Source organism: Sus scrofa, chromosome 5 (assembly GCF_054392235.1).
Source record: "Sus scrofa isolate SSC_HxYL_T2T_F1_AM1 chromosome 5, Sscrofa_HxYL_maternal_Yorkshire_Landrace_v2.0, whole genome shotgun sequence".
In the NCBI taxonomy this organism is placed as follows: Eukaryota; Metazoa; Chordata; class Mammalia; order Artiodactyla; family Suidae; genus Sus; species Sus scrofa.
This window is the reverse complement of record NC_139387.1, coordinates 88,395,129-88,421,991: the sequence shown is the minus strand read 5'-3', so window position 1 is coordinate 88,421,991 and position 26,863 is coordinate 88,395,129. Positions and strand designations below refer to the sequence as shown.

Sequence of the window (26,863 nt, the reverse complement as noted above, 5' to 3'; positions counted from 1 at the left end):
ACTCTGCAAAAATACTGAATCACTATGTTATACACCTGAAGCTACTATAATGTCGTAAACCAACTACACTTTAATGAAAAATAGTAAAAATAAAACTCCGTATATCCTCTGTGAACCATCTCAGATGCCTCCTTCCTCTGAACCTCTACAGCACTCTATGTCTCAGCTATGGAGTGTCCCATTTTATACTGCATGGTATTTTTCGTGAACATATAATCTTTATCCGACTGGATTATTAAGAAGCTTGAAGTCTAGAACTTCGTCTTGGTCATTTTTCTGGCCCAACACTACCTAGGAAGGAATCAGTGTATAAATACTAAAATAGTATGCAAATTTCCATGTTCAAATGCATAAATGTTCATGGTTAGAACTTTACTAATTAAAAATCACTTTGAAAGTATCTGTCTGACTGAATATCATAAATGTGCTGGAATAGAGCAAACTAATTATAGGATATGAATAGACTTCCATAAATACTACTGACATTTTTGCACTAACTGTTGTGTAATTCAAGACCCGGATGTTCTAGACTTGTTGTACGAAAACAACTTGAATCAATTTGGCAGCTCATTTCACACCCATGGCAGGCTTTGTGACAAATCAAATTACATTTCCTATTTAATTGGATTTGTCCCTATTTTCTCCAATATGGTAACTGAATGGCTAAAGGTAGAGGCATCAAGAAAGGCTCAATGTGTAAGTCAAGAAAACAAAAAGATACTGACCATTTTAGAAGATGCTTACAAACTTGAAATTTTCATGGAAATATTAATAATTAAAATGATATTTTCCAGGAAAAAATATGTTTATAACAACTCTGAGATTTTTTTTTTTCTGCAGAAGTCTAGATAGACAGGTCCAGCTAGTAATGATATCAGGCAGTAGAGATCTGAGTACAGGATGAACCACGCTATCTTGGGTCTGAATTCTAATTCCACCACTTACTCAGCATGGGATCTTGAGCAAGTTACACGACTTCTCTGTACTTCAATTTCCTCATCTGCAACTGTCTTCATTACTAACTCTTGTCTAACAGTGTTGATGTGAGAATTCAGAGGGTTCACATACACAAAGCTTCTAGAGGAATGTCTTTCACACATTGCAAGTGAATTCCTATAATGCTAATATTGTGCCTGGAGATCCAACTACAACTGCCTCTCATTTACACGATGAATCTATGTGTGTGTGTGTTTAACTAAAGCAGTGAAGAAATGTGAACTTAAAATATATACATGTACTAACCACGGAATAACTTGTTTAAAATCCTGGCTAATTCTGGTGGTGACTTGTATCAGCAAAGCAGTTCAGAAATGTTCCCGGTGGCCCTGGAAACAGGGTAAGAAACTGTATTTTCTTTCCTTTTTCTTATGTTTTCTTTCTTTTGTGTGTGTATGTGTGTGCACACAAGCTCACGCTTTTTAGGGCCATGCCCGCAGCATAGGAAGTGCCCAGGCTAGGGGTCAAATCTGAGCTACAACTGCCGGCCTATGTACGCCACAGCCACAACAACACAGGATCCCAGGCGCCTCTGCGACCTACACCACAGCTCACAGCATCACTGGATCCCTAACCCACTGAGCAAGGCCAGGGATCTAACCGGTAACCTCATGGATGCTAGTCGGGTTTAGCCACTGAGCCACAAACAGAACACCCAGTAAGAAACTATTTTCAGGAGTTCCCATCTTGGCAGAGTGGTTAACGAATCCGACTAGGAACCATGAGGTTGCGGGTTCAATCCCTGCCCTTGCTCAGTGGGTTAAGGATCCAGCATTGCCGTGAGCTGTGGTGTAGGTCACAGACATGCCTCGGATCTGGTGTTGCTGTGGCTCTGGCATAAGCCAGCAGCTACAGCTCTGATTAGACCCCTAGCCTGGGAACGTCCATATGCCGTGGGTGTGGCCCTAGAAAAGGCAAAAAAAAAAAAAAAAAAGAAAAAAAGAAACTATTTTCAGTTAAACTCAAGACAATTCCTCTGAGAGTATCCACCTCCCATTTGCCATTGCTGAAGGGCTCTGAGATTATATTTTTGGAACTCCTGTATTTTCTAAGTGTTTTATTGATTTTCTTTATTTTATAAATGCATTTGATTTAAACATTTTAATTAACCACCACTGTTCAACATCTTAGTCACACATTTTATGCATTTGTGAGTCAGGTAGGTATTGTAACTCCACATCTGGCTTTTACCTTTCCTGTCAAATGCTATTTTGATATGGGGATCCTAAGTGTATACTGAGATAATAAATTACTGGGTTAGATTTTGCCAGATAAGGAAACTCTTTTAGGTAGAACTGGAAACCTAGTTTCCCTAATGACCTGAAAAATTAAACACACACCTAAAAACACCTTGAAGTCAGTGAGTTGTTGATTTGCCCCATGGGAATCTGCTGGTTTTTATCACCTGAAAGTGTCTTCTTTAATATTGGTTGAAATGTACATTTGCACTTGGATAGTATTTGTAATTATCTCAGTTCACTAAACTGCAAACCTGATTATTCTCCCAATTAAAACAGCAGTGGTTGCCTATTTCTCAGCAAGACACATGGAGCCACAACAGGGTCTTGAATGACCAAGATTTCGTTTCTTTCTCAGAATATTTTATACGATTCAGTAATCAGTAAAATTGGTTCTTCTACAATGGCCCTCCTCTGTCATTAGTAAGAATTAGCAAAGTTCTACTGCCTTAAAAAAATAATAAAGTGGTCTATTCCTGTGAATGAACCTGCTCTTTTTTTGTGTGAAGACGCCTTTTAATTTTAAGGAGAGCTTTCATGCTTTTGTGTTGTGAATCAAATCACCATTTCATGAGGTTTATCTTTGTCCAGGAAGGAAGAAAATCAATCTTTAATTAAATCTGTGAAACCAAAAATGGTGCTTACCAGGACCACAGACCTGGCAGATGTCGCAGCGTGTCCAACGTAGAGCATCCTGGGACCTGTCGCTCCCATCCAATGCCTACATGCTGCAGAATGTACACTGCTCCTTTAAAGGAAATAGCACACAATTTTTAGTTTTAAACAGGTGCTTGGATATCAGTATTCCGTAAGTAGCTTGTTGGCCTGTGTGTTTGGATATTTTTGAAGTTAAGTCTTGTGTTCTGATATCTAACACATGCAACCTGTCCTGAGAGAAATCACAGGCTGTGGAGTTGTTAGGACAGAATCCCCTCAGCAAACGGATTAGCTAGTGTCTCCTGATGGGTTTGAACTTCAAATGTCAAATTCTCTACAATGGGGTGTGTGTGTGTGGGTGTGTGTGTGTGTGTGTGTGTGTGTGTGTGTGTGTGTGTGTAAGGAGATGTTAGGGTGGTGGGTGGAGATGAAGAGGTGGATCAAATGAACTAAGATGACAGCCTATGTTTGTACAGTGGCAAGAGTCCAGATCCTGTAACCAGTTCAAATCCCAGCTTTATCACTTACCCACTGTGCTGCCTTCGGTAGGTTCACAAGGTGAACCATGGCTCCTTATTTATAAAATGGGCACAATACTTAAATCATGTGGTAGCTGGGAAGATTCTTGATAATGGATGTGTTTCTCCCACAGTAGGTGTATATGTTAGTTTTTACTGTGTAACAAACCAACCCAAACTCTGCATCATAAAACAAAAATTATTTAGTTTTCTCATGGTTCTAAAACTTGGCAATTCAGAGTGGGCTCGGCTAGGCATTTCTAGTCTTGGCTGAACCCCCAACAGCTCTGCCTATGGCATTTGGGGTTGTCCTGGCTCTTCTCATGTTTTCTCAGTCTCCACTGGTTAGTGCAGATGTGTTCCTTTGGTAGAGTCAGGGCTCCAAGAGAGCAGAAGTACAAAAGGTCTCTTGAAAACAGCTTGCAACTGGCTCAATGCTGTTTCCATCATGTTCTGGGGACCAAAGCAAGACCCAAAGAAAGCCTAAATTCAAGGAAAGGGGAAACAAATTCCATCTCTTGAAGAAAAGACCTGAAAAGTTACATTGCAAAGAGCATAGACTATAGAGGCCATTAATTGAGGTCATCAATGCAATCAATATAATACAGAAGGCATGTAATAGAGCATGAAGACAGCTCTAGAGCTGCAAATCTGCTCCCTACAGCAGAATATAGAGGGACATGAGCCAAATCTGACCACTGCTTGGTTTTTGCAAATAGAGACACAACCACACCAATTTGATGACATATTGTCTATGGTATTTTCATACTACAACACCACAGTTGAGTAGCTGCAATAAAAATGACATGGCCTGGGAGTTCCCGTCGTGGCGCAGTGGTTAACGAATCCGACTAGGAACCATGAGGTTGCGGGTTCGGTCCCTGCCCTTGCTCAGTGGGTTAACGATCCGGCGTTGCCGTGAGCTGTGGTGTAGGTTGCAGACTCGGCTCGGATCCCGCGTTGCTGTGGCTCTGGCGTAGGCCGGTGGCTACAGCTCTGATTCAACCCCTAGCCTGGGAATCTCCATATGCCGCGGGAGCGGCCCAAGAAATAGCAACAACAACAACAACAACAACAACAAAAGACAAAAGACAAAAAAAAAAAAAAATGACATGGCCTACAACATTCTAAATATTTACTCTCAGGTTCTTTACAGAAAAAGCCTGCTTTAGATCTTTACTATTCCAAGTGTTGTATGTGGGCCAGCAAATTTGGCATCCCCTGAGAGCTTGTCAGAAATGCAGCATCTCAGGTCTACTGTATCAGAATCTGCGGGTTAACAAGACTCCCCAGGCAGCACACTCAAGTCTGAGCTGTGCGGGACTGGAGAGCAGCTCGCCTGCTTGGACACAGTGTGAGGAGTGTAAGGGTCTTGGTGGAAGGTCTTGAAGAGATAGGCCCTAGTTCTATAGCCCAGCAAATGTTATTTGGGAGCCAGACTGGTTCTAGGAGTTTTGGCAGACATTATATCCTTAATGCAGAGTGGGATGAAGGTCGCAGGCGTGCAGACTGGTGAGAATGAGACTATGGGGTGCCCCAGGCAAATCAGCTTGTTGGAACGAGGCTCTGATGTCTGAAGACCGGAGAAGGAAGGATCATGGAATAGTTAGGAGGATAGACTGAATCAAGGTGGTAGAAGCCTGATCTATAAGATGGGTGGGTCCAAAACGGAGAGGGGAGGCAAGCAATTCAGGGATCAGCCCTAGTCCTTCAATGTTGGCATGACTGGCAGCTGAGCTCTACAGGGCAAGTGAGATTGGCCCCTGCATGTGCATTTGAGGGCGTGGCTTAGTCCCTGCTCTAGTTGTCTTGATGAGCTTTTAGGTTTTTGTCTTTTTTTTTCTTTTCTCAAAAATATATGGGTGACCTAAAATAAAAAAGATACGCACACACACAAAAATACATGGGTGAGCACTGAGTGAAGGGTTTCTATGAGGCTACCAATGGGCTGTCAATAAAACCAAAATAAAATAAAACCTTTGTGAATTTTGTATAAGTACTGAGCTTTTCCATATAAATGCTTAAAATACTGCTTAAAACAGTATACACAGTACTTAAGAAATGCTATCTATTATTATAAATATTATCATCATCAGAACAAGACCCAAATATCATCACGGTGCCAAGCAGCTCTTCGGATCAGCTTTGGTACTTGTTTCCCCTCTGACCATTCTCCCAACTCTCACCTGTCTCTTCTCTCTACACCACTTTTGGGATCTCTGCCTTTCTACAAATCAGCTTCCTCCCCTTCTCCTCCATGTGTTTTCTGATCTTTCACCACTAGGAACTAAAAATACCCTTGGTTTGCCATGTTAAGAGCTACATTGCCAGATGGAAAATCATTTCACATTTCCTATAATGAGAGAATCTAATTGGTCCCACTTATCTTTCTGCATTGGCCATTGGTGGCTTGATAGTAGGCCTATGATCGACTCACCTTGGGTCACATAATCTATCTGGTCCAATCAGCTATGTATCGGTGAGTGTTGTGGGGAAAGATAGGGCTTGATCGTCTCAGTACTCTTCCAAACCATGTTGGTCTGGGCGATAGAGAGAGAGGCCCTGATGAGGTAGGAACTGGAGACAAAATGTGCCTGAACTTTCAACTGGAGGCTGGTCGAGGTACCAGTTTGGAAGAATCAGGGAAAAAAATCAAAAGTAAGGAAGAGGCTGTATTACCAGTAAATACAGCTCTGCAATCTAGGCATTCAACCCACAGGTATGGATATTCCACCACGTGCACAAGCCCTTCCTGAGATAGTTCATATTCAGTTATCCAAAACCATTCAGCATTTCCTATGTAGCATGTCACTTAAAATAATGATAATAATAATTACATTATTAGTATTAAAAAATCAATGTTCATTGGGTGATTCCATGTGCCAGGTACTAAAATAAGTCCTTAACATGAATTTCTTTTTTTTTTTCTTTTTGGGTGCACCCATGGCATATGGAAGTTCCCAGGTCCAGGATCACTACAGGAGTGATCCAAGCTGGATCCTTAACCTGCTGCACCACAAGGGAACTCCAACATGCATTTCTTATTGAGACCCCACAACTCTGGGTCAGACAGAGACTCTCAAAATGCCTCCCAGACTGTGCAGCCCAGACACCAAGCAGACTGAACAGATGCCAACCAGAAACAAATGCTAAGATCATGCAGAGAAAGGCAGGTTTAGCATCAGCTCTAGTTGTGGCTTCTATTGTCATCACTGTAGTAAATAAGGAAACCAAGACACAGACGGAAAGACATGCTGGCAAGTCATGGTGCTGGGTATCTGAAATGCAGCATCTCGTTCTAGAGTCCTCATATCCTCGCCTCATATCCAGAGCTTAGAAGGGTCATATGTGATCCTGAATTAACCAGAGTTGAAGTTAACAACACATCTGCCAGCCCCAGTAGTTGGACTGTGTAGAAGCCTACAGCAGGAGTTTTCAGTTAATGCCAGGACCACTGTTTCAACAGGGATGTGACTAAATTCCTATTTCAAGCTTCACTCCCAACACTGCACTTTCCTTACAATCTTGCTGGGTCTCCCCACCGTGCTTCATACAAGGACGAGAGTCACGGTACTTCCTCAGGGTCAGGCACAGTCTGTCAAAGCATTTCTTACCTTGTGTGTAAATGGTGTATATGTACATTTCTCCCCAGGAAGACGGGAGGTCCTAGAAGTCAAGAACTACAGCTTTTGTGACTCTGTGTCCAGGGTAGCAAATATAACATTCTGGACAGAGCACATGCCTTAGACATGCTGTTTGATAGATGAAAGAATGAATGAATGGGTGACATAACCAACTGCTCATGGGAAATGCTGCTCTTACATTGTGAGGAAACAGTCAGATAAGGTCACTTAGAGAAAGGTGACTAGCCAATAAAATTTCTTTTACATTTACTTGCCAATTATGTATCATTTATTCATCTATTTATTATTACATTCTATTATATTTGGGGGACCTTTTCCAAAGGGATCACAGTTATTGACAAGGAAGATTGTAAAAATCATTTGACCTCAAAACACACGATAACATTTTGTCTAAATCTTGGTGAAAACAGCAGTTAAGCTTTATACTAGGTGTTTCTTCCTGTGTTCCCCTCCCCTGCCCCTGACTCTTCCTTCCCCTCCTCTAAACACCACACAGCACTGAGATGCCACTTCATTTATTTGGGTTCCATTTTAGTGGACTAGTCATTTACCTAATGGAGTTGGCCTCTTGTGTTCGGAAAGCAAACATATTGAAAAGTAAATACAACTGAACAGATCGAGTAACCACGTCCGGTGACTGCACCTGCCATTTGGACCACTTTCCATGGGCAATTTGAAAAATACCTGGCCAGTTTCTCTACCTCCTGAAGGTGGAGTAGAAATAGCATTGGAACATAAGTTAGGGAAGCGTCGTCACAGCCAGGGCTTTGATTTTAAGAGTAGCGTGACTGTTGGCTAGTCACTTTCCTCTCTGGGTCTCATTTTCCTGGCCTTTAAAGAGAAGGCTAGCCCAAATTACCTCTAATTGTCTTTCCCATCTTAAAATGCTACATCCATTCATTTGATACATATTCACTCGATCACTCTGAGTGAGGCACTCTGCATGGCACTGCCGGGGGCAGGGAAGTGTAGACACTGCTGTCTAGGGTCTCGAAACTAATGAGAGCTTACACAGGATCAAAAACAAGCCTGAAAGATGTGTGCTACACTCATTTGTTTCAAGGCTACTTAACCTATGTTATAAATCCTTTTCAAGGAATGGTCTTCATTATTAAGTCCTACAGATTTATACCTATATATTTATTTAACAAAACACTTGCTGCATCTTAAGTAATCTGGAAAGCTCTTCCAAGGACAATTAAAAATGAAAGCCCTAAGTGAGGGAAACACTTTCTCATGGAGGATGCATTTTTGTTCTCTTCCTTCTCCCTCACTTGGCTCATGGAATTTAACTACCATTCCAAGTCTTAGAACATGAATCACAGAGATTCTCCAACCTCTTGACTCCAGTAAGCCAACAAAGGAACTAACTGTTAACCTTCTTCTCAGGAGCTCTCCAAATTCAGCCCTGGAACTCAGCTCTGAAACACACCTGCTCTGAGATGGGAAAATATAAGGACACTGTAGATTGCAGTTGCGCTTAACCTAAATTTACTTTCTCTCAGTGGTGATATGGAGCATTTCTCAGATTTCATATCAGTCTTAATTTTTAAAACAGAAACTTCAGATAATAGCCAGGTTGTGTTTTTTACACAGATATATAGTCATGGCACTATCTTTTTTATGGTAGTTATTTGCACAGAGAAGTTCACCAAAGAGCGCGTGAGGTATTATTTTTGATGTAGCGCCATACTTTATCTAAAAAAATGTTGCTTTTGACAGTTTCCAAATTACTGCTTTTTTTCCTGCTAAAAAAGAGTCTTGAAAGGTCACTAAACACCAAAATTCAAATTTCTGAGAAGTCCTATTATCCCACTAACCATCTGCAATAAAGCAAGCATCAGATGTGTATTCATAAGACACTGCTACCTTAACATTTGGAATAGAAGTATATGGCAATCAATTTGGGTTAGGTGACTGAACATCTTTTTTAAGAAGTGAAAAAAAATATTTTAGTAACTACTTTGGAAAAAACCAACATATGGAAATCCAAATATACACAAAAAATACATTTGTGATAATTCACTTCACAAAGATCCACAATAAAATTACATTTAATATTAATGTTTTCTAATACATTGAAAGAAAGTTTAACAATATAAATTCTACTTAAATCCAATTTTAGTGGCACTTCTCTATTATAGAAATCATGATCACTGGCATTGTTATAACACCCTTCCCGTACTACTCATCATTTACTGTCACATAGTCATAATAAAACTCTCCGGATTTCTATGGAAAATCACTGAGTACCTGAATGCTATGGAAAATCTTGCTACATTATGTATTTGAAATTAAGATGGGAAAGTACACTTTTAAAAAAGACTAGGAGTTAGCAAATGTCCACATGCTGTACATGCCCTGATCTCTGCAAAAACGTTCACAATATACTTTTCGTAATCACTGAAATAATTCCAATTAGATAGTCAGAAAAAAATGGCTCTGTTTTATTGTGCCCTACCATTTGCAATTTAAAAATCTTCCTGAAAGGCATATTAATATTATAATTACACATTTAATGATGTATCATGCCCTTTACATAAGTAGGAAATATTTCTTTTGTTAGCAAAACTCTAGCCACAATAAACTTAACGATATACTGGTAATTATTCTTAGATACCAGACTTAATGTTATGAAAGTGCTTAGGCTTGTTGCCTTTTCCCAGCTGTAGAGGACAAGTAAAGTTACTAATGCTTTGTTAGAACCATGGATGTTATCTATGGCAGGGCCAGAATAAAAAGAAAGTAAAATAAATGTGTCATATCAGCGAGAAAGAGGTACTTTAGGACAGTGGCTTCCAAGGTTGTTTGTACATTAGAATCACCTGGGAAGCTTTTCAAAATCCCATTTCATAGGTTACACTTATTGTGATTACAGAGATATTGTGGATTCAGTTCCAGATGACTACAACAAAGCAGATTTGCCACAGAGCAAGTCACGGGAGATTTGGGGCTTCTTAATGCATATAATATTCATGTTTACACCACACTGTGATCTAAGTGTGCAACAGCAATATGTCAAAAAAATGTACATACCTTAATTTAAAAATATTTTATTGCTAAAAAAATACTAACCATCACCTGTGCTTTCAGCTAGTCATAGCTTTTTGCTGGTGTTAAGGTCTTGCTTCTAAATTGATGGCTGTTGACTGATCCGGGTGTGGTTGCTGGAGGTTGGGGTGGTGTGGCAATTTCTTAAAATAAGACAACAATGAAGTTTGCCTCATCAACTGCTTCTTCTCTCGTGAACAATTTCTCTGTAAGCATTCAGGGCTGCTTGGTAAGAGTCAATCGGCTCAGGCCCTGCCACTGTTTTATCAACTAAGTTCATATAATATTCTATATCCACGGTTGTCATTTCAACAGTCTTCACAGCATCCTCACCAGGAGCAGATTCCGTCCCAAGAAACCACTTTCTTTGCACATCCATAAGAAGCAGTTCCTCATCTATTAGTTTTATGGTGAGTCTGCAGTAATTCAATCACAGCTTTAAGCCCCACTTCTAATTCTAGTGCTCTTGCTCTTTCTACTACATCTGAATTTCCTTCCTCCCTTCAAAGTCATGCATGATGGTTGGAATCGACTTCTTCCAAACTCCTGTTTAATGTTGGTGTTTTGACCTTTTACCTTGAATCACAAATATTCTTAATGGCATCTAGAATGGTGAATTTTTTTCCTTTCCAGAAGGTGTTTAATTTATTCTGCCCAGATCCATCAGAGAAATCAGCATCTATGGCAACTGTGGTCTTACAAAATGTATTTCTTAAATAATAGGTCTTGAAATTTCAATCACTACCTGATTCATGGGCTGCAGAATGGATGTTGCATCAGCAGGCACGGAAACGTTAATCTCATTGTAAATCTTCATCAGAGCTCTTGGGTGACCAGGTGTACTGTCAATGAGCAGTAACATTTCGAAAGAAAATGTTTTTCCTGAGCAGTAGGTCACAACAGGGGGCCTAAAATATTCAGCAAACTATGCTGTAAATGGATGTGTAATTATCCGCGCTTTGTTGTTCCATTTATAGAACACAGGTAGAATAAGTTTAGCATAATTCTCAACAGCCCTAAGATTTTCAGAAAGGCAAATGAGTTTTGACTTCATTCAACTTAAAGTCAACAGTTACATGATCCCCTATCAAGAGTCAGCCTGTTCTGTAAGCTTTGAGGCCAGGCATGATTTCTGCTCTCCAGCAATGGAAGTCCTAGATGGCACCTTTTTCCAGCTGATGGCTGTTTTGCCTACATTGCAAATCTGCTGTTCAGGAGGAGCCACCTTCATTCATGAATGATCTTGGTTAGATTTTCTGGGTAATTTGCTTCAGCTTCTATACCAGCACTTGCTGCTTCATCTTGCACTTTGATGTTACAGACATGGTTTCTTTACTTCAGCTTCAGGAACCAACCTCTGCTAGCTTTCAACTTTTCTTCTGCAGGCTTCCTCACCTCTCTCAGCCTTCAGAGAGTTGACGGGAATTAGAACGTTACTCTGGATTAGGCTCTGGCTTAAGGAAATGCTGCGGTTGGTTTGCTTTTCTATCCAGACCACTCAAACTTCCTCCGTCGGAGCAGTAAGGCTGTTTTACTTCCTTGTCATTCATGTGCAATGCTTCCAATAGCCTTCAAGAACTTCTTGGCATTCCCTTGTGCCTGGTACAAGAGGCCTAAATTTGGCTTATCTTGGTTTTCAATATGCCCTCCTCATTAGGTTTAATTATTTCTAGATCTTGATTTAAAGTGAGAGATGTGCAACTCTTCCTTTCACTTGAACATTTAGGGGCCATCGTAGGGTAGATGATTGGCCTAATTTCAATATAGCTGTACCCCAGGAAATAGGAAGAGGCAAGGAGAGGAAGAGTGGGGAGGGGGATGCTTGGTCAGTGGAGCAGTCAGAACACACACAACACTCACTGATTAAGTTCTCTGTCTTCTACGGGTGCAGTCCGTGGCACTCTGAAACCATTACAACAGTAACATCAGAGATCACTGATAACGGATCACCTTAACAAATGTAATAGTATTGAGAAGGCCCGAAATGCTGCTAGCATGACCAAATGTGACACAGCGCCATGAAGTGAGCAAACCCTATTGGAAAAGCGATGACAGACTTGCTTAATGCAGGGTTGCCACAAACCTTCAATTTATTAAAAAACACAGTATCTAGGAGGCACCATAAAGTGAAGCACAATAAAAGCTGGTATGCTTGTAAATCAGCAGCTCTGGGGTGCAGCTCAAGTATCAGCATTCTTCAAAGCTCCCAGAGTTGATATGCAGCCAAGAAGAGAACTGGGGCTACAGAACAAACAGAAGAAGAAAGAAGCCAACCTCAGACTATCTTCATAGCTCTCATTTTTTTTTTTTTTTGGCTTTTGTCTTCTGTCTTATTTTTTTTTAGGGCCACACCCGGGGCATATGGAGGTTCCCAGACTAGGGGTCCAATCAGAGCTACAGCTGCCGGCCTACATCAGAGCCACAGCAACTCGAGATCCGAGCTGAGACTGCAACCTACACCATAGCTCACGGCAACGCCAGAATCCTTAACCCTCTGAGGGAGGCCAGGGATCGAACCCACAACCCCATGGTTCCTAGTTGGATTTTTTCCACTGTGCCACAACGGGAACTCCCATAGCTCTCATTTCTGATGTTACCAAGTAAAACATTCAACCGCCTGAATTTTTTATCTTGAAAGTCCTAGTGTCATCACAGGCAAGGGCCCTAATCCCGGGCCTGCTGGGGATTTGGGCTTGGGCTACTGTCAACCTAAGAAGAGCCCTTTCAGAAAAGAGCTGATGAGGAAGTTCCCGCTGTGGCTCAGAGGAAACAAATCCGACTAACATCCATGAGGATGCAAGCTCGATTCCTGGCCTTGCTCAGTGGTTTAAGGATCTGGTGTTGCCATAAGCTGTGGTATAGATCTCAGACACAGCTTGCTGTGTCTGTAGTGTAGGCTTATAGCTGCAGCTCTGATTTGACCCCTAGCCTGGAAACTTCCATAGGCTATGGGTGCAGCCATAAAATTAAACTAAATTAAATTAAAATAGATGTGAAAAATCCTTGTTACTGTCAAGGCAGAACTGATCAACATATAAAACTATACTACAAATAACTTTACACAAAGTGTCCTTCTTTATCATCTTGCTCCCAAGGCCATAAACCTAACTATTTTTTCACTTAGACATAATGTACTTTTCACTTTCTTTTCCAACTTCCCTCCCTACCTTGTTTCAGGTCATTAATGTTCTCTCCACTTCTAGAGACTTATTTACCCAGCGTGTCAGGCTACGTCGTTTTTAAACGAATATTCCTGATAAACAACCAAGGATGTTTCCAAAATACATGGACATCTCTGTAGGTCTTTAACTGAGGGGATTTCAGAAGTTAATGCATTATTGAATCTCTTCAAATAACATTTTTAATGGCAATTAGTAAACAGGAGCAAAGAAAAAAATGGAAAGTGGATATTATTGTATTATCCTATTTCCATCAAGTATCAGGATCAAATGTGATTAATAAATGTCTGAAATGAATGGAATCATGTAAATAACCCCAGAGGATGGAGAAAAAAGAAAAACTGTATTTTTCCAAACTTGAGTCCCAGTCCAAGTGCAGAAGTATCTAATCCTATTGTCTTGAAGTAAGAAAAATAAATCACAAACAGACTTTGGAAAACTCACCTACTAGAGAAACTTAAGCAGTGGTTATTTGTTATATAGCCTTCGGCAAGACTACTGAACTCTCTTAACTCCAGCATTCGTGCCTGTCCACCGGCAGTCATTCTTGAAGAACACAATTGCTTCACAGGAGAGCACAAGCTATGGAGTCAGAAAGATGTGTCACTGAGTTCCGTTTCTGTCAAATACTAACTGAGCAATCCCTGGCAAGTTAATCAACCCCTCTGAGCTTCACATTTTTCATGTGAAAAAGAGTAGAAATAATCCTTAATGTAGAGAGTTGTATAAAAGGTTAGTGAGATAATATGAATTAAGTGCCTAGTTAAATGCTGGGAGCAGTCTAAGCACTTTATAATTGATATTGGTTATTATTTCTTATAAAGTTGGAACGTACTGCCAAGAGGAGTAGTTTTAAGAGTCAAATAATGGGCCCTAAATTCTAAATTTGTTCCATAAATATTTATTGAGCCAGGATGCATAGAAGCCACTATAGAGAAATAAAAATAAATAAAATTCGCCCTCAATCAGTAATCATTTAGATGAGACACAGGACACATATAAAAATAACTATGGTATCAGGCAGTATGTCGGCAATTAAGTGCCTACAATCTGTCTAGACTGAGTTCTTTAATAGACTAGAAGAGCCCAGCTAGAGCAATTCAGAGTCTAGAGAGGAGAGGTGGCCTTGGAGTTGGATCTTGAAGGAGTCGCATGGGCCAAAGTACAGGTGAAGGACATCCAGGTGGGAGAGATGTGAATTAGTCAATAAAGCAGCCAAAATAACAGAGGTTACTTAACTTGGCCATATTTTGAGAGCACAGAAATGATCAGTAGTAATCCAACTGCTACCCTATCACAATGAGTCATCGTAAAATGGTCCATGGGATTTCAAGCTTACAGAGTCAGTCCAAGACAATACAAAATAAACTAGTATTTTTAAAAGCCAAAACTTGGAAGCATTTTGTGAAACTCTAAGAAATGGTCACGTGAGGAGTTCATATCACGGTGCGGTGGAAATGACATAAGTAGTATCCATGAGGATGCGGGGTCCATCCCTAGCCTTGCTCAGTGGGTTAAGGATCTGGCATTGCAGAGAGCTGTGGTGTAGGTCGCAGACTCAGCTCAGATCTGATGTTGCTGTGACTGTGGCGTAGGCCAGCAGCTGGAGCTCTGAGTCCACCCCTAGCCTGGGAACCTATGCCGTGGGTCTGCCCTAAAAAGAAACAAACAAACAAAAATACTACCTAAGAACACTGAGGCTAAAAGATACCATGAGATTGAGTATATCAACCAACTCTCTTGATAACCAGGTGAAACCTGTGTGTCAGTTTCTTTTCAGAGCGCCTCAATGGAAACAAGTGACTTTTTCACTGGAGAAACATTTGCCATAAATTACGTTACCTCTTTAGCAATGAATGCTATTTTAAGGAGGCAGGATTTAAAGGATCTGGAAGACTATCAGAATATATTCTAATGATCTTATGCCATAGGACTCTGTACCATATGTGACCAAACTTAATTAAACTGACTTTTTTTTTTTAAAAAAGATGCGATTGTTTGCCAACAGTGTGGATATAACCCTTGGAACCTAAGCATTCCAAACATTGGAAATGAAGTCATAAAAGTAGTTCAACCGTGCAAAGATTTAATATCTTTTTAAAGACAGAGACCTGGGAGAAAGGGATTATCTGCTCATATGGTCAGAGCAAACAACCCACTTTTGGGCCCAACAGATGGAGGCTTTGAATCTGGGGAAGAGAAATCAGAGAAGAATAAAAATGCAGAGCTTAAAAACGACCGCTTGGACTATGTTTTAAAAAACCTTCTTTCCTACTCAGTATGAGCACAGGGGCTCATTACTACAAGTATCAGAAAACACAAAATCCTCTGGGTCTGAAATTTCTCAGTCTCTATGTTTCATTCATCAATAAACATACTTGATATTTAACATGCATGGTTAAATTTGTAAAAACTGAAGTAAGACTATCATATTTTTCTTTCTCTACTTTCGATAATTTATTTCAGTTCCTTTAATAGTTTACCTTAGAAAAACCATTTTTCGCAAGAAACAAATTCTATGATCTTTAAAAAAGAGCCAACTATAAAATCAATATTTGATAAGAAAATTTCAAGCCCATGACCTCTTAACTTGGTCAAACGAAGGCCTCTTTTTCACTGAAACAATTACCACTGTCTACACACACACACACACACACACACATGATTTTCATTTGTCTCAATACTTTCAGTTAACATTTAGTCAAATGACAGTGAGAAAATATAGTAGAATCTAAGTATTGCAACTCAACATAAGAGAGCTAAGGGCCTTGCAGTTTCTCAGACCTCTTCTTGCTTAAAAAATAGAGCAGAAATGCAACATTTCACTTATTCCAGACACCATGTAACAATATGGGACCGCCCTGGTGAAAAAAATCTACCTAATATTCTATCCATTTTCTCTCAAATGTTAGGAGCACATAGTTTATGACACCAGTATTTCTTGTACAATTCCCCAAAGTAACTATTCATTGTTCCATTCAGAGAGAACATGTGTAAATGCTCTGAGTCTGAAATGAGAAAGTGGAAGGGAAGCTTTGATGCGCCAGTTCCCAGGAATATTCCTGGGCCAGCTGGTCCTCTCCGCACTCACTCCAATCCTCTTCTCCTCTCTCGTGAGTTCTCCCCCTTTAGGGTCACCTAATCCCTCACCGTCGCTATGGGACTGTCCCGGACTGGCTCTAGGGAGCTGGGCCAAGCTTCTTGACCACTCTGTATATACCTCTCTCCAGCAGCTGGACCAGGCCACACCACGGAAATGTAAAGCTTGTACTAAAATGCTCATGGAGCCATAGCTGAACTCATCAAGACTTATTTACCAAGAGAAAAAGAGCTCACAGCTCTTCCCATTCCTTAGGTGCCAGGATCTGTGTTCTGCTGTTTTATGTGGGTTCATCATCCCAAACTCCCAACAATCCCATCTGGCATGTATTATTATTAGCCCTGTCTTACAGATAAGGTGACTGAGGCTTGAAAAAAGATGAGTAATCTGCCCCAGGTCATGCTGCAAGTAATTTGCAGTGAGAGAACACTTCAACCCAGGTCTTTCTGACTCCAAAATCTGTTCTCTGCATCACTGTGGTGTACGCCCTTTCCTTAGGGTTTTATTCTATGCAAACGCCATTGAGATGTAAATTCAGAATTTTCTTTTTTTTTCTTTTCTTTTCTTTTTTTTTTTTTTTTTTTTGCTTTTTTAGAGCCAAACCTGCAGCAAATGGAAGTTCCTAGGCTAGAGGTCAAATCAGAGCTACAGCTGCCAGCCTACACCACAGCTCATGGCTAAACCTACTGAACAAGGCCAGGGGTCGAACCTGTGTCCTCATGGATACTAGCTGGGTTCCATACCACTACGCCATGACAGGAACTCCAATTCATAATTTTTAAGAAGTATTTATGAGAAGAAAAGTATTTCGCTGTCTTTTTAAAACAATGAATTGGTTTTTCGTATCAAATGTTTAGCCATTATATAATGAATTTTCAGAATACCCTATCATGATTCATTGACATCTATGGACATCAAATGATGATGTTTTACACTCACTACTTAAAGTGTTTAAAGTGTAAACACTTTAACATCTGATGTTAAAGTAAGTCTACAATAAAGTACTCAAAATAATGTGATTTAAACTCCCTCTGGCCGAGTCTTCATAGCTAAATGATAATTCAAGTGGCGGCAAGGTCATTATTCATTTAAGGATTCCACACAAACACAGCATTTTTAATTTGAAAATCCAGTTGTGTATCAAAAGTTTTACACACACACACGTTTTAGGTATATACATATATTTGACACACATAAAAGGTTTCCTCATCCCTTTGCGAAACATAAAAGACGTTTAAGACTGATACAGAAAATTTCAAAGAAAGTCATGAAGATGAATTTTCGGGTGCTTTGAGGCAACCACTTTGGAGGCAATAGAAAGGAAATGGGATTCTGGTCTGACATCCTATAGTTGTGGGATCTTAAAACTTCTTTGTCTCAATTTATCCATCTATAAAAATGATTTATTAAAATAATTAAATGTAATTATGTTTGTGAAAGTGCTTTTAACAGTGTCTGGCACATAGCTGACTTTTTTAAAAAGTTCCTTTTCTCAGAGTTCCCATTATAGCTCAGTGGAAAAGAATCTAACCAGTATTCATGAGAACGCAGGTTCGATCCCTGGCTTCACTCAGTGGGTTAAGGATCCAGAGTTGCCATGAGCTGTAATGTAGGTTGCAGACATGGCTCAGATCTGGCGTTGTTGTGGCTGTGGTGTCGACCAGCGGCTACAGCTCTGATTAGACCCCTAGTCTGGGAACCTCCATATGCCATGGATGCAGCCCTAAAAAAGTAAAATAAAATAAATATGAATTTTTTTCAGTTCCTATTCTCTTTCACTTAACAATTTCATGCATTTATTAAATCTTTACTAATGTTCTAGCCAGGGTTCATCCCCTGGGAATACAGAGATGGAAGACAATTGAGCCTCCAAAATAGACCCCAGTTTAGTGGATAAGAAAGATCAGAAAATCTACAAATGATACACAATGTACCCTATGTTGGATAGAAATGAGCACATTCTGGAGGGAGGACCAGGTTAGAATGAGGGCTCTTGAGGTGGGGGGTGGGATGGGCTTAAGGGAGTCTTAGCAGATCAGAAGGAGCACTGGGGGTGGGTTTGAGGAGGTCAATTCAGGCTTGTGAATACTCATGGAGCTTGAGAGTGAGGTTCTCTATTCAGGTTTTCTTTTTTTTTTCTCCACTGTACAGCATGGGGACCAAGTTACACATACATGTATACATACTTTTTCCTCCCATTGTTGTGTTGCGATGTAAGTATCTAGACATAGTCCTCAATGCTACACAGCAGGATCTCATTGTAAATCCATTCCAAGAACAATAGTTTGCATCCATGAACCCCAAGCTCCTGATACCTCCCACTCCCTCTCTCTCCCCCTGGGTGGCCACAAGTCTATTCTCCAAGTCCATGATTTGCTTTTCTGTGGAAAGGTTCATTTGTGCTGGATATTAGATTCCAGGTATAAGTGATATCATATGGTATTTGTCTTTCTGACTTATTTCACTCAGGATGAGAGTCTCTAGCTCCAGTCATGCTGCTGCAAATGGCATTATGTCATTCTTTTTTATGGCTGAGTAGTATTCCATTGTGTGTATATATACCACTTCTTCCTAATCCAATCATCTGTCGATGGACATTTGGGTTGTTCGATGTCTTGGCTATTGTGAATAGTCCTGCAATGGACATGCAGGTGCATGGGTCTTTTTTAAGGAAGTTTTGTCCGGATATATGCCCAAGAGTGGGATTGCTGGGTCATATGGTAGTTCTATGTACAGATTTCTAAGTTATCTCCAGACTGTTCTCCATAGTGGCTATACCAGCTTACATTCCCACCAACAGTGCAGGAGGGTTCCCTTTTCTTCACACCCCTCCAGCATTTATTTGTGGACTTATTAATGACGGCCATTCTTACTGGTGTGAGGTGGTAGCTCATGGTAGTTTTGATTTGCATTTCTCTGATAATCATGGATGTTGAGCATTTTTTCATGTGCCTGTTGGCCATCTATATATCTTCCTTGGAGAATGGTCTGTTTAGGTCTTTTGCCCATTTTTCCATCTACTCAGGTTTTCTCATTTAAACCTCACAACAAACCTGCAAGTTGCATATGAATATTCTCTCTTTTCAGATGATGAAATAGCAGGGCCTGGAGAATGTTTATCAATGTTTAAGAGTTTGAATACCAGGGAATAAATAAGGATAACAATCATATGATACCATAATTCAAAGACATGGCAAAAGAGGGTAACTGACTAAGACCAAATGGGCCAGAATCTCAACATAAGTGAAGCAAGAGAGAGACTTCCAAGCAGGAGTGACTAGTTTGCTCAAGATATCAAAGGTCCTAGTGGGAGTCGTTGGAATGGCGAAAAGTTTGGGAATGTCCTTTTTGCTAAGAAAACCTCCTCACCTTATCCCACATCTATGTTTTCCCGGGACCAACTCAATCCAGGAGAAAAGGCAGGCACTCAAAAGAGGCTGCTGAACAAACACAGACTAGCCAGTTTCAGTACAGCTCATATTAACTCTGAGAACAAACTCAAACACACAAGGTGGACAATACCCAGAGATGCAAATCAGTCGGCTTTATGTTATCATACTGAAAGACTAATATTACCTGTTCGTTAGGGAACAAAAGCCAGGGTGAGTGAGCAAGCCAGGCAACCTTCATATTTTCTTGCCTTCCAGGAAAGAGTTACATATGTCAACATTGACTCAGTGTGGCTGGTTGCTATTTAGAAAGTCCTGTTACACCCACTAAGGTTTTTATTCAAACTATGACAATGTTGCCTATAGAACATTAGCATCTGCACAGTTAGGGCCATGATTTGGTTGAGGTAAATGAAAAGTTCTGCCCACTTGTAATATATTTTATTTCCTAGAATATCAGATTAAGAGTCTGAGATAAATATGCGAAGAGGTTATCAGCTCAGAGAACACAGGGCTCACTTTAGTCTCGCCTCAGGTAGGGGCTCAAATGCCAGCAAGGTCGTGTTTTTCCTGTCTTTCCATTCTTTGCTCTTCCATTTTGGCTCCCTTCTTCCCTTGCTGGAAAATGGCCTATGTAGCCCCAAACCTCACAGCTCTCACCTTCACATCCAGAAGGAAAGACAAGCCTTTTTCCCAAGGCGCCCCTACCAATGCAATTGGTATAGCCTTTTTCCCAAGAGCTATACCACTTGGATTGCTATGGCTTTGGACTATCCACCTGGGAAGAAACCAATCATTACCACAGAAATGCAATATGCTGATAATCCAGGGAAGCGAGAAGCAAACAGTGGAGGCACTGTTCCTGTTCATGAAATAGGTGAGAGAGAGGCCACCCTCCCTGTAGGGACTGACTTTACATAGGGACTGACTTTACTCACTTCTTCAGTAGAAAGCTGTATTTCAACCTGTTTTCTCAGATGTGCACATGTATTCCTCATGCCTGGAGACATCTTCATAATTCACTTTGCCTTTCTTCTCTTCTACCTCTAAACCCCTCTGCTTGTACCCCTTCAAACACCTTATTCAAAATAGGATAGTAAACTATTCATCATGGATCATGCTTTTACTATTTGAGAAATAGAAAGCATTTCTGTTTTTTTATTTTTTTCCTTTTTATGGCTGCACCTGCAGCATATGGAAGTTCCCAGGCTAGGATCAAATCAGAGCTGCAGCTGCAGGTCTATGCCACAGCCAGGGCAACACCAGATGTAAGCCACATCTGTGACCTATGCCACAGCTTGCAGAAACATGGGATTCTTAACCTACTGAGTGAGGCCAGGGATCGAACCCACATCCACATGGACACTATGTTGGGTTCTTAACCTGCTGAGCCACAATGGGAACTCCGGCATTTCTGTTTTGGAGAAAAGTTTTCGCAAACTTTTTCTTGGTTATCATCTTCCTCTAATCACGTCTTCTCAGCTTTTTATCCTCTGCCATTCCTTGAGTGTGAGTGTACTTTCAAGGCCTGCCCAGGGGACTCCTTTATCACTGTGTATATATCTCTGAATGAGTCCATCCACTTCATGACTTCAAGTGCTATTCAGATCCATATCTCAAATTCTGACCCCTCCTTGGTACTCCCAAAGAGCAGCCCTCTCTTGCTCTCTTCAGTTGCATTCACCTAATATTTATCAAGCACCTGCCACACGCCATTCACTACTTGACATGCTAGGCTGACAACAAAGCAAAAGCAAGATGTGTTTCCTGCCCTCAAAGAGTAGTCATTTTGGCAGGGAAGGTGGGTGCTAAATGAGTGCCTGCAAATGTAATTCATTCTATGAAGGGAGAAGAACAGGATGGACCAGTGGTCTCCCAACCCACACTGTGAACTGCTGACTAGACGCTCCCAGCTCCCTGTTTTGCAGTACCTCAGTACCTTAAGATTCTAATTCAAGATATTCTTCCCACCAAATCATGTTCTGTATTCAATATCACATTAGTGAAGTCATCAACCACGTAATCTCTCAAATTAGAAGCTTCATCTCGTCTTCTCTTTTCTCCTACAGATGACTGCATCTTTTGATTCACATTATTTCCTGAATATCTCCTGCCATTATTGCTCTCATATGTTATACTCTACAGTGAATTTAAGGCTCCTTAAATTTAATAAACTCTCTCACATGCTCTTTCTTTTCTTCCTCCCTCCCTCCGTTTTTCTTCCTTCCTTCCTTCTTTTCCTTTCCTTTCCTTTTCTTTCTGCTGCCCCATGGCATATGGAGTTTTCAGGCCAGGGATCAGATCCTAGCCACAGTTGTGACCTATGCTGAAGCCGTGGCAATTCCAGATTCCTAACTCACTGTGCTGACCAGGGAATGAACCCAGGTCCCAGTGTTCCAGAGATGTCGCCCATCTTGTTGAACTACAGTTGGAACTCCTCACACGCTATTTCTAATGCCTGGAGTCACCCTCACAATTCACTCTTTCTCCCTTTCTACCTCCAAGAGTCTTTGTGTGCACACTTTAAAACACTTTAATAGAAACAGGACTTTAAACTATTCAATATCATGGGTCAGAGTTTATTTCCACTCCCTAGCCAAAAGAAAAAAACAAAACAAAACAAAACAAAACAGTGCTTGGACGACAGCAGAATATCATGAAATATAAAATGAATAGATGAATGAATAAGTGAATAAACGAAGATGTCTGCCTTACCATTTCCTCCACCAGATTAAAACAGTATTTTTGGTGAGCACGTCACATCATTTAAGACCACATCGCCACGATGCAATACAGTGGTTTTTTGGAATGACATTTCTCAGGATCTCTTTCTGTATGGTTCTGGGTTAGAGTTGGTCAAAAAAAAAAAAACTTGTGGGAGATTTTGAAGGCAGTAGTGAGGCAGTAACTACTACACTCTTGAAAGTCATTGTGGTTAGAGGTGGTGAAATTTGTCACACAGGTATCAGCAAATTCCAGTTGACTCCCACTCTTTACCAGTCTGTGTTCTTTTCTTTCAGACTCTGTGGTTCGCTGACCAAAGGCAAACCTAAACCCATCACCAGATGCCTGGTTTCAAACTTCCAGAGCTGGGCATATCTGGTTTCTAGAGGTCTCTGCAAGCTCTGACTTGCCCATTGGCATCTGTGCTTCACGATGGCTAATTAGTGCCCTGCTCTGACCATCCAGACCTTCCCACAGACCATTATGGACCTTTAACCCCCAGCTCCTCCCACACTCTGTCTATACCATATACCTACATTCCCATTATTCATCTAGCATGCAACTTTTTGAAAACAGATGAACTTCAGTACAAACTCACAGAACGCATAATACCAAATGATGTGGGGTGATTATGATGTGTCAGTGTAAGCTCATCAATTGTTAACAAGTGCACGGACCTGTTGGGAGAAGTCAGTAATGGAAGAAGCTATGCTTGTTGGGGAGCAGAAGGTATACGGGAAATTTCTTACCTTCCTCCTTATTTCGCTGTGAATCTAAAATTGCTGTAAAAAAGGTTATAAACGAATTTTAAAAATAAAACAGTTGTAAACTATTTATTGAACATGTGCCACCAAAGATTCTGAAAAAAATTTTCTGGTTGGCAACACATCACATTCCAGTCAAAATGTCAGAAACAAACACCAATATTTGCAGATCTTTTAAGGAATGTTACAGGAGACATCAGAGTGTAAATTTTTTGGCTTATTATTCTTAAAAGAAGGATACTAGCAAATAAAATCTTCAGTGTGAGCTTATGCTTCAGTGATATTTTATGAAAGCACCGTGTAACGGAGCAATAATACCACTCAACATCTGGATTAGAGTCCTTCCAGAGAGACTGATAACTTATATAAACTTTAAAGTTCACGGATAAAGGTAGTTCAACACCACCACTGAGAAATACAGCTTTTAACATATACAACCTTGAGGGCACAGTTTTGAAGGGCTGAAATACCAGGTTGGTTTGATGATTTAGTTGGCTGACCCTGATGAATATGTTGATTGCTCTGCCATTTCAAAATAAATTTCCAGAGGATCTCAGAAACTTCTGGAATACTTGACAAATTCTTTCCTTTGGCATTCAAGGGCCCTGTGGTTCTAGTTTCATATTTCTTGATTCTTCAATGTATTGAAGAGTTCTTTTACGGCACCAAGCCCATCCTTGATTGTCTGCAGGAAACTCACTCTGATAGTGAGCTCATCCGAGATGTTACCGGGAATCTGTATAGGTGTTCACACCTTTTCATTTACGTCCTGGAATTCTGGCTCAGATTGCTCAATTACATATGCTTTCCTCAGCAGCTGCCACTTGAAGAAGGGGCAGTACCTCCTCTGTGTCTCCACACCACATTCACAGAGCCGAGAAAAATGACTACAAGGTACTGCCATTGCGACTGTACTCGGTGGGTGCAATTACTCCCCCTGCTCCCAGGCTGACGCCACCACAGGTTAAGCATGGCTCCAAGCCTCACAGATGGAGAACCAACCGGTGCTTTACCACTAAGGAGACAGGAGGAGCGGCAATCCAGGGGTGGGGGAGTGGGAAGTACAAACCATCACGCGGACGCTAGGCGCAAGGATGTATTGTACAACACTGCCAATATCGCCAATGTTTTTTAACGGCTGTACATGGAAAGTAACCCTAAAAACTGCATAACATTTTTTAAAATTAAAAATGAATAAAATGAATCAAGCAGGCCTTACTCCCCTAAAAAAGAGTGGCTTTAGAAAGGAGGAAGCTGTTTCCTGAAGGAGAACTAGGGGGAAAAGAGTGAGGTTCCTAGAGCTCAGGCGGAAGGAGGCACGCAGGCTGAGGTTCGTGAGAGAGCCTCTCTGAGGCTCTGAGATAAAAAACCGCAGGGATGGGATTTCAGTGTATGAATTATGGCTGGGTGTACAGTTTATTAGACGAATAATTAATGTTTTAGACAAGTTATACTCCTCATAAATTGTAAAACTGAATTATAGCATAAAAACACTACGGGAACTTGCTACTTACAGGAATTAACTCGTGAATGCACATGTAAAAGCAAGAATCCTTTATAATATAACTTTTTTTTTTTTTTTTTGGCTGCTCTTGTGGCAGGCAGGCAGAAGTTCCTGGGCCAGGACTGAACCTGCGCCACTGCAGTAACAACACTGTATCTGTAACCTCCTAGGCCACCAGAGAACTCCAGAGCATAACTTATTATTCACCAGAAACTGGATTTTCCCATGTTTTGTTGGGCTGCACTTTCTTCCTGAAAATTGCCAAGTGTTATGCATGTAATATTTGTTTTCCTGATGGAAGTAAATTCAGGTAAGGGAATTTTTGTACAAGAGAAATGGAGCCTTGAGAGAAGTAAAGCATCAAAGGGTCTCAACGAACTACCATGTATTTTCCACGCAAGTTACACTCAGTACAAAACGAAGTCTTTAAAATACATACCGGCATTTTGTGAGCTCGATGAGAAGAGTGGCTTTGTTAAGTTTTGGCCACTTGATAATTCTCCTCAAAGAAACACCTTTTATTTTTTTAAAGTACGTGACAGGAATGGCTCAAGGGGAATGAACCAGACTAGTATCCATGAGGACTCAGGTTCAATCAGTGGCCTCGCTCAGTCGGTTAAGGATCCAGTGATGCTGTGAGCTGTGGTGTAGGTTACAGACGTGGCTTTGATCCCGTGCTGCTGTGGCTGTGGTGTAGGCTGGCAGCTGCAGCTCCAATGCAACCCCAGACTGGGGACATCCACAGGCCGTGGGTGCCACACTAGAAAGACAATAAGTAAATAAATAAACAAAATACACTCTTTTCTACTTTGTGCCTGTGTTATCGTCAAATTACTCCCCTTCTCCACCTTGAGTTCATTCTGTCGTTTTTTTTTAACTTTTTGAGTTGAACACTTAGTTCATTAATTTTCTGTTTCTTTTGGACATATGCCTCTAAGACTACAGCTTTAGCTGCATCCTGTAAGTTTTCCAATAAGTGTTTTCCTTCTCAAGTTCTAAATATTTTAAACTTTCATCAGATTTCTCCTTTATTTCAAAACATACTATCAGTGTTTTTTGCGGGGGGGGGGGGTTTGGGTCATTTTAAACTTTATTGAGGAGTAACTGACACGGATAATTGTCTATGTAAAGGTGTATGACGCGATGATTTGATACACACATACACTGTGCAATGATTCCGAGGATCAGGATAACTAACACATCCACCACTTCACATAAACTGCCTTTTTGTTGTTGTTGGGGGAATGCTAAGATCCACGCTCAGCAACTTTCAAGTACATAGTACCTACTGTAATATTAACTATAGTCACCAGGCTACACACTGGGTCCCTGGAACTCATTGTTCTTATAAAAGCAAATTTGTTTTGACCTATATCCCTTCTTTTCTCTTCCTGCCCCCAACCCAGCCTATGGCAACCACCATACTACTCTCTGTTTCTAGGAAGGTGACTTTTTTCCTTCCACATATAAGGGATACCATACAGTATTTGCCTTTCTGTGCCTGGCTTATCTGGCTTAGCAAAATGCCCTCCAGTTTCATCCATATTGTCACAAATGGCAGGATTTTGTTCTCTTTATGGCTGGATAGTATTCCATCGTATATCTATGTTTCATATTCTCTTTATCCATTCAGCCACCTAAGGACACTTAGGTTGTTTCCATATCTTATCTGTTGTGAACAGATACAGACTCACAGACTTTGAAACAATTGTTTTCCAAATGAGACAGGTTGTGGGGTGGGGGGATGCACTGGGGGTTGGGGATGGAAATGCTATAAAATATGGTTGTGATGATCACTGTAATACTATAAAAAAGAAAAACAAAACAGCAACTAAAAAAAAAGAATCACTCATCATGTCCAAAGTCCAAATCAAACCCATAATGAGATATCAGTTCATACCTGTTAGGATGACTATTATCAAGAAGATAAGAGATAACAAATGATTACAAGGATGTGGAGAAAAGGGAACCCTTGCATTCTGTTAATGAGAATGTAAATTGGTAAAAGCCATTATGGAAAACAGTGTGGTAGTCCCTAGAAAATTAAAAAGTGAACTACCACATGATCTAGCAATTCCAATCCTGTATATGTATATCTG

The 26,863-nt window shown here is 40.6% G+C and overlaps 1 protein-coding gene across 1 annotated transcript in view; it reads right to left on the bottom strand.

Annotated features, from left to right (window-relative positions):
• Nucleotides 1-26,863, bottom strand: part of LOC106510400 (uncharacterized) — a 422,513-nt gene that overhangs the window by 119,903 nt on the left and 275,747 nt on the right. Inside the window, exon 7 of the mRNA XM_085024903.1 lies at nucleotides 2,880-2,982. The gene's annotated coding sequence lies outside the window, so the exon portion shown is untranslated. The remainder of the gene's footprint in view (nucleotides 1-2,879; nucleotides 2,983-26,863) is intronic.